Source organism: Babylonia areolata, chromosome 26, assembly GCF_041734735.1.
Source record: "Babylonia areolata isolate BAREFJ2019XMU chromosome 26, ASM4173473v1, whole genome shotgun sequence".
NCBI lineage: Eukaryota > Metazoa > Mollusca > Gastropoda > Neogastropoda > Buccinidae > Babylonia > Babylonia areolata.
The window spans coordinates 5,626,077-5,640,517 of NC_134901.1; positions in this window are offsets into that span (position 1 = coordinate 5,626,077).

The window sequence follows — 14,441 nt, forward strand, 5'->3', positions numbered from 1 at the left end:
TTTGTGAGTCTCACCAAGGAAGAGAGAGAATTCCAGGATACGGGGTTGAATTCAATTCCACACTCGCCACAGTTTACTCCTCCTCCACTAGACTGTTCTGTTTATTTACCTGGCCGTGTAGGCAGCCATACTCCGTTTTCGGCTGTGTGCATGCTGGGTATGTTGTTGTTTCCATAACCCACCGAACGCTGTAATGGCACATAATCATGTTGACCTAGGAGATCGGAAAAATCTCCACCCTTTACCCATCAGGCGCCGTTACCGAGATTCGAACCAGGGACCCCCTTGATTGAAAGCACAACGCTCTTACCACTCGGCTATTGCTCAGTGAAACAGGCACACGCCAGTGGGACAAGTTCACTCCTAATACTACCTCCACAAGTCTCCATGGACACTTTTGGCCGCAACGTGCGTTGCATGTGCGAAGGACCACACAGTTGAATACTGTCCTCGTCTGCAACGTATGTTCGGCAAGAGGCAGTGGAAACGTCCTTCGTGTCGTGGTATTGTTTCACACTGAAATACCACGCCTCTCTATTTTATCGTTTTCTGTAAAATATATGCACAAATGTTTCCGTTGTTGTCCTCAATAACTGATTGGTTGATTAAGCAGCATAGAGTTTTATTAACTTTAGTTACTGTTGACTTAAAACCGGAAACATGTACAATGACTTTTCTCCTTAAAAAAGACAAATGCACACAGCTTCACACCAAAGCTCCCCAGCACTTCCCGTCTGCTTGCACACAGCTGAAATACAGCGCACAGAGCAACAAACCAATTTGGAAGGGACGGGCGCAACAGCTGAGTGGATAAAGCGTTGGACTTTCAATCTGAGGGTCCCAGGTTCGATTCCCGGGCACGGCGCCAGGTGGCCAAAGGGTGAAGATTTTTCCGATCTCCTAGTCAACATGATAAGGAGCAGACCTGCTTGTGCCTGAATCCCGTTGCAAGTGTGTGTGTGTGTGTGGGTGTGGGTGTGGGTGTGTTTACGTACGCGCGCGAGCGTGACATAAACCTGACTGAATGACACAGGAAACGAATGATCAAGCTCTAAGCGCTTTACAAAGTCATTTGCAGAAAAGGCTGCCAACCCGGGTAGAGCCGATTGAGAGCTGTCACTGGGCGCTCATCATTCGTTTCCTGTGTCATTCAATCAGGTTTCAGACACGCGTATACTCATACAGACTTGTAACGTTTTACGTATATGATCATTTTGTTTATTTACCCCGCCATGTGGGCAGCCATACTCCGTTTTCGGGGGTGTGCATGGTGGGTATGTTCTTGTTTCTATAACTTACCGGAAGCTGGCATGGATGACAGGATCTTTAACGAGCGTATTTGATCATGTGCGTGCGTACACACACGAAGGTGGTTCAGGCACTAACAGGTCTGCAGGACCAAGGTGGCAGAATGGTTAAGACGCTTTTTTGCCAATACAATGTCCGTGAGGATCTGGATTCGATTCCCGCTCTCGCCCTTTCTCCCAAGTTTGACTGGAAAAATCAAACTTACTGTCTTGTCATTCGATTGAGACAATAAACCGAGATCCCGTGTGCAGCACGCACTTGGCGCACTGAAAAAGAACCCACGGAATGAAAAGGGTTGCCATCTCGCAATTTTCTGTAGAAGAAATCCACTCTTATAGGTACACAAATTTGATTTATCTATTATATGCATTCACTCAAAGGACTGACTAAGTGTGTTGGTTCATGCTACTGGTCAGGAATCTGCCTAGCAGATGTGGTGTAACGTATATGGATTTGTTCGAACGCAGGGATGCTTCCTTGAGAAAATGAAACTGATATACCTCACTACTTACTGGAAGAATTAAGAAGTGTGGATGCAGGCGTAGGAAAGCTGACTTTGTGCGTCCCTGTCCATTTTTCATCTCTTGCAGGAGTTCTTCCTTTTGATGAACATCATAGATTAGCTTCCGCACTTCAAACCATTCTGGGGCATTTCTGCACTGGCTGAAATCATGTCTCCACGTCTTATCCCAGAAAACCTCTTTAAATGGTCTTCACTCACCCTCCACATCTGAACTATGGGGTTCTTTGTTCGGACCTCTTGCGTTCGTCTTGTATATCAGACCTGAATCTGACGTGATTGATAAACACTCACTGTCACATGAAACACTTACTGTCGACACGGTTATATTTCTGATCTCAGCAACACGATCACAAGGACCCGAAACTGAATTACAGGCATCACAATGGGTGAGAATGAAGCAACTGCAATTTGACAACGAGGAAACGGAAAGTAGGATCCTCACTTCTTCCAAATTTCACAGTCACCCTTCTCTTCCAACTTCTGTCTGCATCAGCACTAAAGACATCGCTTTTTCTTCTTCAGTCTGCGATGTCTTTTTCTTCCTCAGTCTGCGATCTCAGTGTCACCTTTGATCCTGCTCTTCCTTATAAGCAGCTCGTGTCCAATATCTGTAAAACAGCCCGTTTGGAAATCCTAAGGATCAGCTCTGTACGAAATGTCCTTTACTTGACGAAGCTACGAGAACATTGGTCTCTTCATCGGTGTTGTCAAAGTTTGACAACTGCAGCGGCCTTTTGGCAGGTTAGCCTGCTACATACCCTCTTGAAAAGCTTCAACAGAGATTCAAAAGGCCCAGAACAGAGCTACGAAAGGTCCAGAACCCAGAACAGAGCTCCGAAAGGTCCAGAACAGAGCTCCAAAAGGTCCAGAACAAAGCTCCAAAAGGTCCAGAACAGAGCTACAAAAGGTCCAGAACAGAGCTCCAAAAAGACCCAGAACAGAGCTCCGAAAGGTCCAGAACAGAGCTCCAAAAAGGTCCAGAACAAAGCTCCCAAAAGGTCCAGAACACAGCTCCGAAAGGCCCAGAACACAGCTCCAAAAAGACCGAGAACAGAGCTCCGAAAGGTCCAGAACAAAGCTCCAAAAACGCCCAGCTTCGAAAGGTCCAGAACAAAGCTCCCAAAAAGCCCAGAACAGAGCTCCGTAAGGCCCAGAACAAAGCTCCAAAAACGCCCAGAACAAAGCTCAAAAAAGGCCCACAGAGCTCCAAAAAGGCCCAGAACAAAGATCCAAACATGTCCAGAACAGCGCTCCAAAAGGCCCAGAACAAAGATCCAAACAGGTCCAGAACAGCGCTCCAAAAGGCCCAGAACAAATCTCCAAAAAGGCCCAGAACAAAGCTCCAAACAGGTCCAGAACAGCACCCCAAAAGGCCCAGAACAGGGCTCTGAAAGGTCCAGAGCAGAGCCGTAAGGTCGTTGTGCAAACCACCCGGACCAGAACCTGTCACACCCCTCTTGCGGTTTCTCCACTGGCTTCATGTTCAGCACAGAATTAGATATAATAAAACTGTCTTTTCAAACTTCATGTGGAACATCCCCCACGCGCTTGATTGTGAGTTACACGTGTGTGTGTGTGTGTGTGTGTGTGTGTGTGTGTGTGTGTCTGTCTGTGTGTGCGTGGGTGTGTATATGTGTGTGTATGCGCGTACGTGCGTGCCCGTGTGGATGCATGCGCGCAAGCGTGTGTGTATGTGCACGCATGCGCGCGTGCGTGTGTGTGTGTACAGTATCTGTTCTGATGAAGCGCCTACATTGCTGGTCGGAGATAAGGCTTCATGTTAATTTACATTCTTCTTCTTCCCATCATCATGATCATTATCAACATCATCATCATTGTTGCTGTTGATACTATTATCATTATCATGATATGTTTCTGTTTAGCGTTCAGCGTCTGGAAGGCACATGGCATTGTTGTGGCGCGTCATGTCACTCCGATGTGTTGTTTCACGGGAATGCAGTGCGTCAGGATGGCACTTCGTAATACCCGGGTGGTTCAGTCACCCCTCATTACGTCATCATGTGCGACTTGGAACTCATAGTTAGCTGAATCATGACTGCACCTTGCTATGTGAACAGGCCTATGTCATTACTTTAGAAGACATATGAGACCCGTTTCACCGCAAGACACCTCGAGGTCGAAAAGATGTAAACCTACACAGGCTGCTTTACGTTTCATTGCATATATATTATTGATACTTATGCAGAGCCTATTCTCAGACAAAGACTGAGATTTTGCTACGGATATCTCTTGGTTGCCATGGGTTTTTTTTACGTGCGCTAAGTGCATACTGCATTCGAAACATCGGTTTATCGTCTGATCCGATTGACTAGCTTCCAGACACCACTCAAGGTCTAGTGGAAGGAGAGAAAGTTGTAGGGAGTGTGGGATTCGATCCCGCACCCTCGGATTCTCTCGCTTCCTAGGTGGATTCGTTAGCATCAGGTCACCACTCTGCCGTATTCTGTACTGGTCAGTGTTACCACCTTTCTGTCGAAACAACAGAATCTCTTATTTCCGCTTTTGTGCTTTCATGAATCGACTACTATCATTCGCTTCCCACAGGATGTCTCCATAATCTTCTTCAACGAATCAAAAAGCTTCAAAACAATACTTCCTGTCTGACTCTTAGAGTCCCACCTACTGATCACATTTCTCCTCACCTCCGTACTCTGCACTGGGTCCCCGTTGAGGGGAGAATTAAAAACAAAGTTGCACGTCTCTGCTTCTCTGCTTTCCACTCCACAGGACCTACCGATCTTTCTGACCTTTTCGGTGCTTACACTCCCTCAAGAACTCTTCCTCAGATTGTTATTTTCTGAAAATCATTCCTATCAATACCAGAACTCATGGTGAACGTTCTTTCCTCTTTGATGCTTCTCATATTTGGAACAACCTTCAACACCATATCCATGCATCTCACTCCATCTCTGTTTTTCACTCTTCACTAAAAACTAAGAATTTCAAAACTTATCTGTAAACACTCTTGGTTTTTTACTTATACAACACCATCCCGTGTCTGCCAACTCTGCTTGTATGAAGTTTCGGGGCGGGGGGATGGGGTGGGGGAGGGTTCTAACCGGTTGTGTAATTTGTAGCTTTTTCTTTCATGTACAGCGTCCTGAGCTCTTGGTGAGAAAGGGCGCTGTGGAAATACATTATTGTTATTGTCATCATTATTATCATTAATATCATTATCATCATCATTCAGTGATGGCACATAAAACGAGTCTTTCTGGTCAAATCTCGATGATAGCCCCGTTTACTTGTAAAACGTGACAGAAGAGACTGGAGATGCTGTGCTAATTAGCATTAGCCTGTGGTTAGCAGATGTCAATTCCACATCTTGACAAGAGGCAAGAATTTTTGGTGCAGTTCAAAGAGGATAAGCATTTTGAAATTCGAGCAAGATGGTACTCAGGAAGACCCGTGCAGTGGTTCGTTTCCGGTGCATCTCTTTGTTTCCACCTGACGAGAGAGTCAGCATGGTATGTTTCATTTGGAACTCTCCAGCTGTCTGATGGCGTGTTTTATTGGAACTCTCTAGCTGTCTGATGGCGTGTTTTATTAGAACTCTCCAGCTGTCTGATGGCGTGTTTTATTGGAACTCTCCAGCTGTCTGATGGCGTGTTTTATTGGAACTCTCCAGCTGTCTGATGGCGTGTTTTATTAGAACTCTCCTCCTGTCTGATGGCGTGTTTTATTAGAACTCTCCAGCTGTCTGATGGCGTGTTTTATTAGAACTCTCCAGCTGTCTGATGGCGTGTTTTATTAGAACTCTCCAGCTGTCTGATGGCGTGTTTTATTGGAATTCTCCAGCTGTCTGATGGCGTGTTTTATTAGAACTCTCCAGCTGTCTGACTGATGGCGTGTTTTATTAGAACTCTCCAGCTGTCTGATGGCGTGTTTTATTAGAACTCTCCAGCTGTCTGATGGCGTGTTTTATTAGAACTCTCCAGCTGTCTGATGGCGTGTTTTATTAGAACTCTCCAGCTGTCTGATGGCGTGTTTTATTAGAACTCTCCTCCTGTCTGATGGCGTGTTTTATTAGAACTCTCCAGCTGTCTGATGGCGTGTTTTATTAGAACTCTCCACCTGTCTGATGGCGTGTTTTATTAGAACTCTCCTCCTGTCTGATGGCGTGTTTTATTAGAACTCTCAAGCTGTCTGATGGTGTGTTTTATTAGAACTCTCCTCCTGTCTGATGGCGTGTTTTATTGGAACTCTCCTCCTGTCTGATGGCGTGTTTTATTGGAACTCTCCTCCTGTCTGATGGCGTGTTTTATTAGAACTCTCCAGCTGTCTGACAGCGTGTTTTATTGGAACTCTCCAGCTGTCTGATGGTATGTTTTATTAGAACTCTCCTCCTGTCTGATGGCGTGTTTTATTAGAACTCTCCAGCTGTCTGATGGCGTGTTTTATTAGAACTCTCCAGCTGTCTGATGGCGTGTTTTATTAGAACTCTCCAGCTGTCTGATGGCGTGTTTTATTAGAACTCTCCAGCTGTCTGATGGTGTGTTTTATTAGAACTCTCCAGCTGTCTGGAGGACAATGGGATTTGAAAATAAATTTCCGGCCCGAGGGAGCAACTTGTAGACTTTTCTGTTCGCGCAAAGATAAACCTTATACCATTTCAGTGCGCGAATTGAACACAACAGCTTGCCACGGTCTGTGTACTTCGAAGTACTGAAATGTGCCAGTTTGACGTCAAACGGATAACGACGCCAGTAAGCCATTTCCCAAACTGTTATTCAGTTTACGGCTTAGTAGTTTGCTTTTTTTCTGCATGATCAGGAAAAAGACGAAGAAAACCTCACACACATACTTCTTGGAGCACATTTTTGACATGTGTTTGTTTTCGGGGAGGAAGGTGGTGAACGCATTTGGAGTGACGACTAAGCAAGCGACACTTCGCAGATTGAGTGACACATGGCCACAATCTGCGCATCTCCGGCACAACTAGAAACAGCAGACACCTTCAGAGTGGACATATTGAGTGGAACGCGATGAGCAGTCTGGAGCACCACAAAACACTTTCCACAGGACAGCGCAGTGTCGCAGCCCATCATTGTTTCTGCCGACTGACGAAGACTCTATCAGCAGCCGTTCAAAGGCTTGTCCTGCTTTTAAAGGAGGAACGAATCCGTGAATGACAGTGGTGTTCAGTGCACCACCACAGACACCAGTGTTGCCGTCAACAGCTCAGCATTGATAGTATTTCATGACGGGTGAAACAGCTGAGTGGTTAAAGCTTTGGACTTTCAATCTGAGAGTCCCGGGTTCGTATCCCTGTCACAGCGCCTGGTGGGTCAATGGTGGAGATTTTTTCACATCTCCGAGGTCAACAGATGTGCAGACCCGCTAGTGCCTGAGCCCCCTTCGTGTGAACAGACATGCAAAAGATCAAATAAACACGTTGAATAGGAAATTGTTCAAATGAGTAATGGGTGTGTTTCTGTACTAAAGTCTACTCTTCCCCTGTTCACCCACACGCTCATTAAAAAAAATGTGTTAGAGAGAGAGAGACAGACGGACAGACAGACAGAGAGAGAGAGAGAGAGAGAGAGAGAGAGAGAGAGAGAGAATAAAACACTGACCATTCATGGCGTCTGACACATTGAAACGTCCACAGACATGCATGCATTGCCACCTTCAGTTATCTTCAAAACACACCCACACACGCACACACTACCACACGATGATCGGGAGAAGAATGTGTGCCATGCAATTAACGCACAAAGAACCCACGGCAACTCGAGATTTCTTGTCCCTGGTAAAATTTTATGTAAAATCCACGCTCTGGAGCCACGGAGCTTGGTGTGCAGTAGGGTTGGTGTCTGGCCACATGATGTCTCTGAGTCCCTTTTGGAGGGGACAGGTCTGAAGAATGTGTTCTGGTGTTTGGTATGCAGGTGGTGACGTGTCTTCTTCTACTTTTAGGTGTGTGGTCGTGCGTGTTAGGCTTTTAGAAAAGAAGAAGAATCTCAATTTTTGCCCCACCCTAACCCCTAAGCATTGGTACAATCCGGAGGAAGCAGTTTTACAGAGTTTTAGTCTTCCTCAACTGGATTAGTTTACGTCGCCACGGGTTTCAGTTTGTCAGTGAGGAGTCACTGCGTTCGGACAAATCCATATACATTACACCACATCTGCTTGACCAGCAGCATAACCAAACGCGCTAGTCAGGTCTTGCGTGCATGCAAAAATATTGGCAATGTCCACATCTTCCCATCAACTCTTCTATGTGATTGACGGGGTGAACGTCCATGTCTTGTTATGAACACTACTCATTCCGTCTTGAGGGGAAAACATTGTGCACATTGCCGGTTTCAGCGCGCCGAGAGCGTGCCGCACAAGGGACCTCGGTTTACCGTATCGTCTGAATGACTGCACGCTCAACCTGATTTCCCAGTCAACCTTGGGAGAAAGGGCGAGACAGAGCAGGATTCCAACCCAGACCCTCACGGGCATTTTATTGGCAGATAAGCGTCTTGACCATTCTGCCTTCCTCCTTTAGGAAGTGGGAGGGATATCGCATCCAGCTAGTCATCTACTCCCCTCATCAACCCAGACCTCAGCTAGTCAAGTGCTGACCCCCACAGTCAGAGTGTTTTCCTGGGAACATGGGTGTAATGGAATTTATTTCTTATGTGTAAATATATTGGCCTCTGATGTATTCTCTTAGCATTCCGTTTTGACAATATTGAAGTCAAGACACGAATTTCACTTTTCAACAAAACAAAACCTCATTTTTATTTCTTCTCTTTTTCATTCCCCAAAATTAAAGTAATAATGATAATCCCAAAGCCTCAGCCAATCCCAGATGTATGATGATATTTACACATGAACTATGTACAGAATTTCTTTCGAACCCCCATCTATATTTTCATAAACACATCAAGAATCGAAAAGTCCGGTCTTTAAAAAAATGACAATAATAACAAAAGAAATTCAACGAAAAAAAAATTCATTTCATGAGACTGTAAAATTTTTTGAAGGATGCTGCTCAAAATGTCTCGAGCATATCACCGACGGACAGACAAACAATATACTTGGCTGATGGGTGGCTTGCCCATATAAGGAGCTCTGTTGCACCGCACCTTGAAAGTCATGCTGGTTGCTCTTTGTCAGGGGATGGCACTCCTTTCTCCTGGAGATGGCACTGGAAAATCGTCTCCTTCAAATGAACAAAAGCATCTTCATAAGTCTCTTGATGATAATCAAAGCAAGCCACACCTAAACTGTTTGCCCTTAGTGGTTGCCATTGCCTCGATTAACAATTACATTTATATCTAAAAGCAATAACAATTTCAACATAACACCAAGCAGCTCCCAAATAATTCATCTTTTGCAGCATTCACAACATGAACAAATAATATCCAACTAACATAATTTTAAAGAAAGACTTTTCTCAACATTTAACGAAAAACAGTTATTGCAGAATACTGAAAAAATTATCCAGAACAAAACTGTATTTTGACAATAATTCACTCAGTCTGTAGTATTCCAAGCTGTTCCCAAACGGGAATATTCATCGGCTGCCGAGTCAAGCAGCAAAACAAGGCACGCGCAAACATTATCTGAGCTCAGCGAACTGGAACTAGCATAAAATTAACACTGAACAGGCAAAACGACCGCAAAACATGTAGGCAACAATGTCATGATGAATCATTTGACGTCATTCGCTCCTGACGTCATTTCTGTAAGATATCGTCACACCTTGTCTTACTGGACTAGATTATAAAAGAAAAAACAAAAAAACTCGCGTGTGATCTGTTGGTACAATGGGACTCAAAGTAGATCTTCTCGAAAAGCGGACCGCAACACACGTATCCCACTAAACAGAGAGGTTACCAGCTTTTGGGATTGCAAGCTAGAACATCAAACAATGGCCACCGGCTTCTCTGGTGACCTCCAACAGATCGTCGCGAAACGGTTGTGATAGATGCTGAACTCACCCCACATGCTGAAACCCACTGCTGGTTTATCTACAGACAAGACTGGTGGAGAACGGGTTCCTCAAAGAACAGTGGAGTGATGGCCTAGAGGTAACGCGTCCGCCTTGGAAGCGAGAGAATCTGAGTGCGCTGGTTCGAATCACGGTTCAGCCGCCGATATTTTCTCCCCCTCCACTAGACCTTGAGTGTTGGTCTGGACGCTAGTCATTCGGATGAGACGATAAACCGAGGTCCCGTGTGCAGCATGCATTTAGCGCACGTAAAAGAACCCACGGCAACAAAAGGGTTGTTCCTGGCAAAATTCTGTAGAAAAATCCACTTCGATAGGAAAAACAAATAAAACTACACGCAGGAAAAAAAGAAAAAAAAAAAAAAAAAGGAAAAAAAAGGTGGCGCTGTAGTGTAGGGACGCGCTCTCCCTGGGGAGAGCAGCCCGAATTTCACACGGAGAAATCTGATGTGATAAAAAGAAATACAAATACAAACAGTTCACCTTTACCTGGCCAGGGAAGAATGCTGGGGATGAGCGTGATCATGGTTTGGTTTTGCTGTGAAGAACTGTGCTGCTTGCTGCTGTCACACCTCCAGTGAATGGCTGTGAGAGGACACAAAGCTGTTATCTCGTGTGAGAAATTCAGTGGCATAAAACACAAGACGTACAGACAAATATACCACATAAACAAATTCATGCCCGCACACACACACACACACACACACACACACGCACACACGCACACACACACACACATTTAGAGAAAATGCATCAACTGTCCACCCATTTCCCGAGGAGACCAAAGATCAACTTTACTGCGATTTGGGCAGTAGGTCTACTATCAAAAAGATGAAGATGAAGACACCTGCTACTTTGATGATTCAGAGCAGGCCATGGCTCTTGATGATGGAACAGGAAACCACAACGACTGCAGGCACAGACAGATTCAGCTGCTCGTATGGTGGAGCCTCCACACCATCCACTCTACCTAATGGGCGCAACAGCCGAGTGGTTAAAGCATTGGGCTTTCAATCTGAGGGTCCCGGGTTGGAATCTCGGTAATGGCGCCTGGTGTATAAAGAGCGGAGATTTTCCCGATCTTCCAGGTCAACATATGTGCAGACCTGTTAGTGCCTGAACCCCCTTCGTGTGTATACACACGCAGAAGATAAAACACGCACGTTAAAGATCCTGTAACCCACGTCAGAGTACGGTGGGTTGTAGGAACAAGAACATACCCAGCATGCACACCCCCGAAAACGGAGTATGGCTGCCTACATGGTAGGGTAAATAAACAAAAAATTTAATGGTCATACACATAAAATGTTGAATGTCTGTCTGAGTGTGTATGCGAGCGTGCCAGAAATCTGATTGAATGATACAGGAAACGAATGAAGAGCGCCCAACTGCAGCCGTCATTCGGCTCTTCCCAGCCCAGGTCGTGCAAATGACCCTGTGTCTGTAAAGCGCTTAGAGGATAGGCGCTATATAAGTATACATATCAATCAAATCAGTTCAAATACATCTACATACTACAACACACAGAGTCATGGATGTATTTTAGGTCTGGACATTGACACCTGCCGAACTCTTCGTCATCACCAGAAGAAAGTCTCTCGGTGGTGTGAGCGTCACCCGCAGTTAATCACATTGCCCATTGCAACACAGTTTTCTGGTTCTTAGTAAACTTGCGTCGAAGCCAAAAAGATTATGACACCACTCCAAAGCGGAAGGCCTGTCTCGCAGCACTGCGGGAAACAACGCGAATGTTGCAAAGACATAGCAATTCATTACAGGTTTTAAGTAGAACCCCCCTACCCCTCCCCTCCCCCCCCCCCCCCACGCCCCCTACATCCCCACACCCTCCGATCCCCATACCTCCAAGTTCTGCTTCAGAAAACGCGGAGAAAAAAACAACAACAAAAGTCAGACGTTGCACCCCCGCGACACACCACTCTGCATCCGAAGCGTTCGGTAGGAAGGAAAGGAGAAATGCAGACTGTGATAACGCTAAATTGTTCTGGATGGAACCAGTGACTCCTGCGGAAAAAGGCATTATCGGCTCTTAGACTGGACCCGGGCAGAAAGAACTCAGAACTGCTGCATGCCCGAAAGGTCAAGGACGAAACGATCGATGTGAACTGTGTTCAGCAACTACTGGCTGATCTGAACTGTGTTCAGCAACTACTGGCTGATCTGAACTGTGTTCAGCAACTACTGGCTGATCTGAACTGTGTCAACAACTACTGGCTGATCTGAAGTGTGTCAACAACTACTGGCTGATCTGAACTGTGTCAACAACTACTGGCTGAACTGAAGTGTGTTCAGCAACTACTGGCTGAACTGAAGTGTGAAAACAACTGCTGGTTGATCAAAACTGTGTCAACAACTACTAGCTGATCTGAAGTGTGTCAGCAACTACTAATTGATCTGAGCTGTGTCAACAAATACTGGCTGATCTGAGCTGCGTCAACAACTACTGGCTGATCTGAGCTGTGTCAACAACTACTGGCTGAACTGAACTGTGTTCAGCAACTGCCGGCTGAACTGAAGTGTGAAAACAACTGCTGGCTGATCTAAACTGTGTCAACAACTACCGGCTGATCTGAGCTGCTTCAACAACTACTGGCTGAACTGAAGTGTGTCAACAACTACTGGCTGATCTGAAGTGTGTCAACAACTACTGGCTGATCTGAGCTGTGTCAACTACTATTGACTGATCTGAAGTGTGTCAACAACTACCGGCTGATCTGAGCTGCGTCAACAACTACTGGCTGATCTGAGTTGCTTCAACAGCTACTGGCTGAACTGAGCTGTGTCAACAACTATTGGCTGATCTGAGCTGTGTTAACAACTATTGGCTGATTTGAGCAGTGTCAACAAGTACTGGCTGATCTGAGCTGTGTTAACAACTACTGGCCGCTTTGAGCAGTGTCAACAATTACTAACTGTCAACAACTACTAGCTGATCAGAGCCGCGTCAACAACTGGCTGAAAATCTGCTCAGACATCCAGCAGGCCTCGGACATTGAGAATGTTAGAGGAATGCTCGCATGATTTTTTTTTTTTTTAAGAGAGAAAAAGAAAAAAAGTACATCGACAAAGATGATGACACCACTGAAGTACGAAACTTTAACGAAGTTATACATCGTAACAAAAGGCAGACACAGAGACGGATGGAGCACTGCCATGCGTTATGTTCGGCTGAATACAAGGAAGCCATGAACACCATATACCAAAATCTGTCATCTATGAAGAAACGTTATCTGCAGAGCTCAAGAAGGCAGTTGGCTCATTCACACGTGGGCAAATGTCCAGGAAATTATTCTCCACGACCAGAAGTCACCAAGGCAGGAAAACCTGTCCCAATATCTCCATCTGCACGACCTCATTTTTTCTGTCTTTCTTTAATTTAACGTTTTCTTTTATACTTTGAGTGATATTAGACGTATCATGTGTGTGTGTGTGTGTGTGTGTGTGTGTGTGTGTGTGTGTGTGTGTGTCGGGGTGGGTGGGGGTGGTAGTTAAAAAGGGGAATGTATAGAGGAATAATAAACTAGAATAATGGAAATTATTACTTTTATGTTACTTTTGTCATGGAAAAAGTTGCTAACATCACATGAATCTTAGAGAAAACTATCTTTTGACACTGAAATGATACATGGTTTCTGTTTACCACATACGCAATAAACGTGTTGCTAAACTTCGTTTTGAAAGCATTCAGTGGTTACCAGTAAATCCCTGTTTTTGCTGGAGAAATGGTGCGGCTTCTCAAAGTGTGAGCGATTCCAAAATCGTGACCTTTCTCGAGAACACAAGACCATGTTATCTCCTTTCTGAGTGTGGTGGGAAAAGACTTTGTTGGGCTTCTCTTCCTCCTCCTCTCTCCATTCTGGGCACGTGTTTATTCACCTTCCGAGTGCCGCGACATGCAATCATGAAGATCAACTGTAGACATCATCATCTGTTGGAGAGATGCAAGAGAAAAGGTGCGAGCAAAGGAGACCTACCAACTTGGTATTTGTCGACCTCACCAAGGATTTTGATCTCTTATCGGCAGGAGCAGATTGTGCAAACTTCCAGGTAAAGAAAAGACAGCTGACTGATCGCCCCTTGTCACTGCAACACACAGAGCACAATTCGCTTTGATGGAGAAACAATCAGATTCCTTCAACATTGTGAGTGGAGTAAAGCACTCCTATTGTTCGAGAATCTTCTTCTGACTGCTTTTGTCTTCTGTATTTGACACACCATTGATCAAAAGTTGATTACCTGCACAACACAACCTGGCGTTAACCAGGTCCTGGAGAATCATACACTTGCAGTGTTGGTTAGGAGATTACAGCAACACACTCAAAGATGCACCTGTGAAGTGGATGATACTCGACTGGTGCCCCCACTCTTCCTATTTAACTCACTCAGTACGGCCAGTCCTCTCTTCTCCTCTACACAGACCCCTCGGATGTCCAGTGGGTGTCTGAATGACCCAACCTTTAGCTTCCGTCGTCAGAATTGTGGTATTCTTTGTTAACGTTCACGTCTTAAGTATAAGAGCCTTCCGCTTGCAATATTTTGATGATGGTAATTGGGGTGAAACGCTGTTAGCATCGTCTCTTTCGCCGTTCGTATGGAAAGAGTTAAACCCACAACCTACTTAACT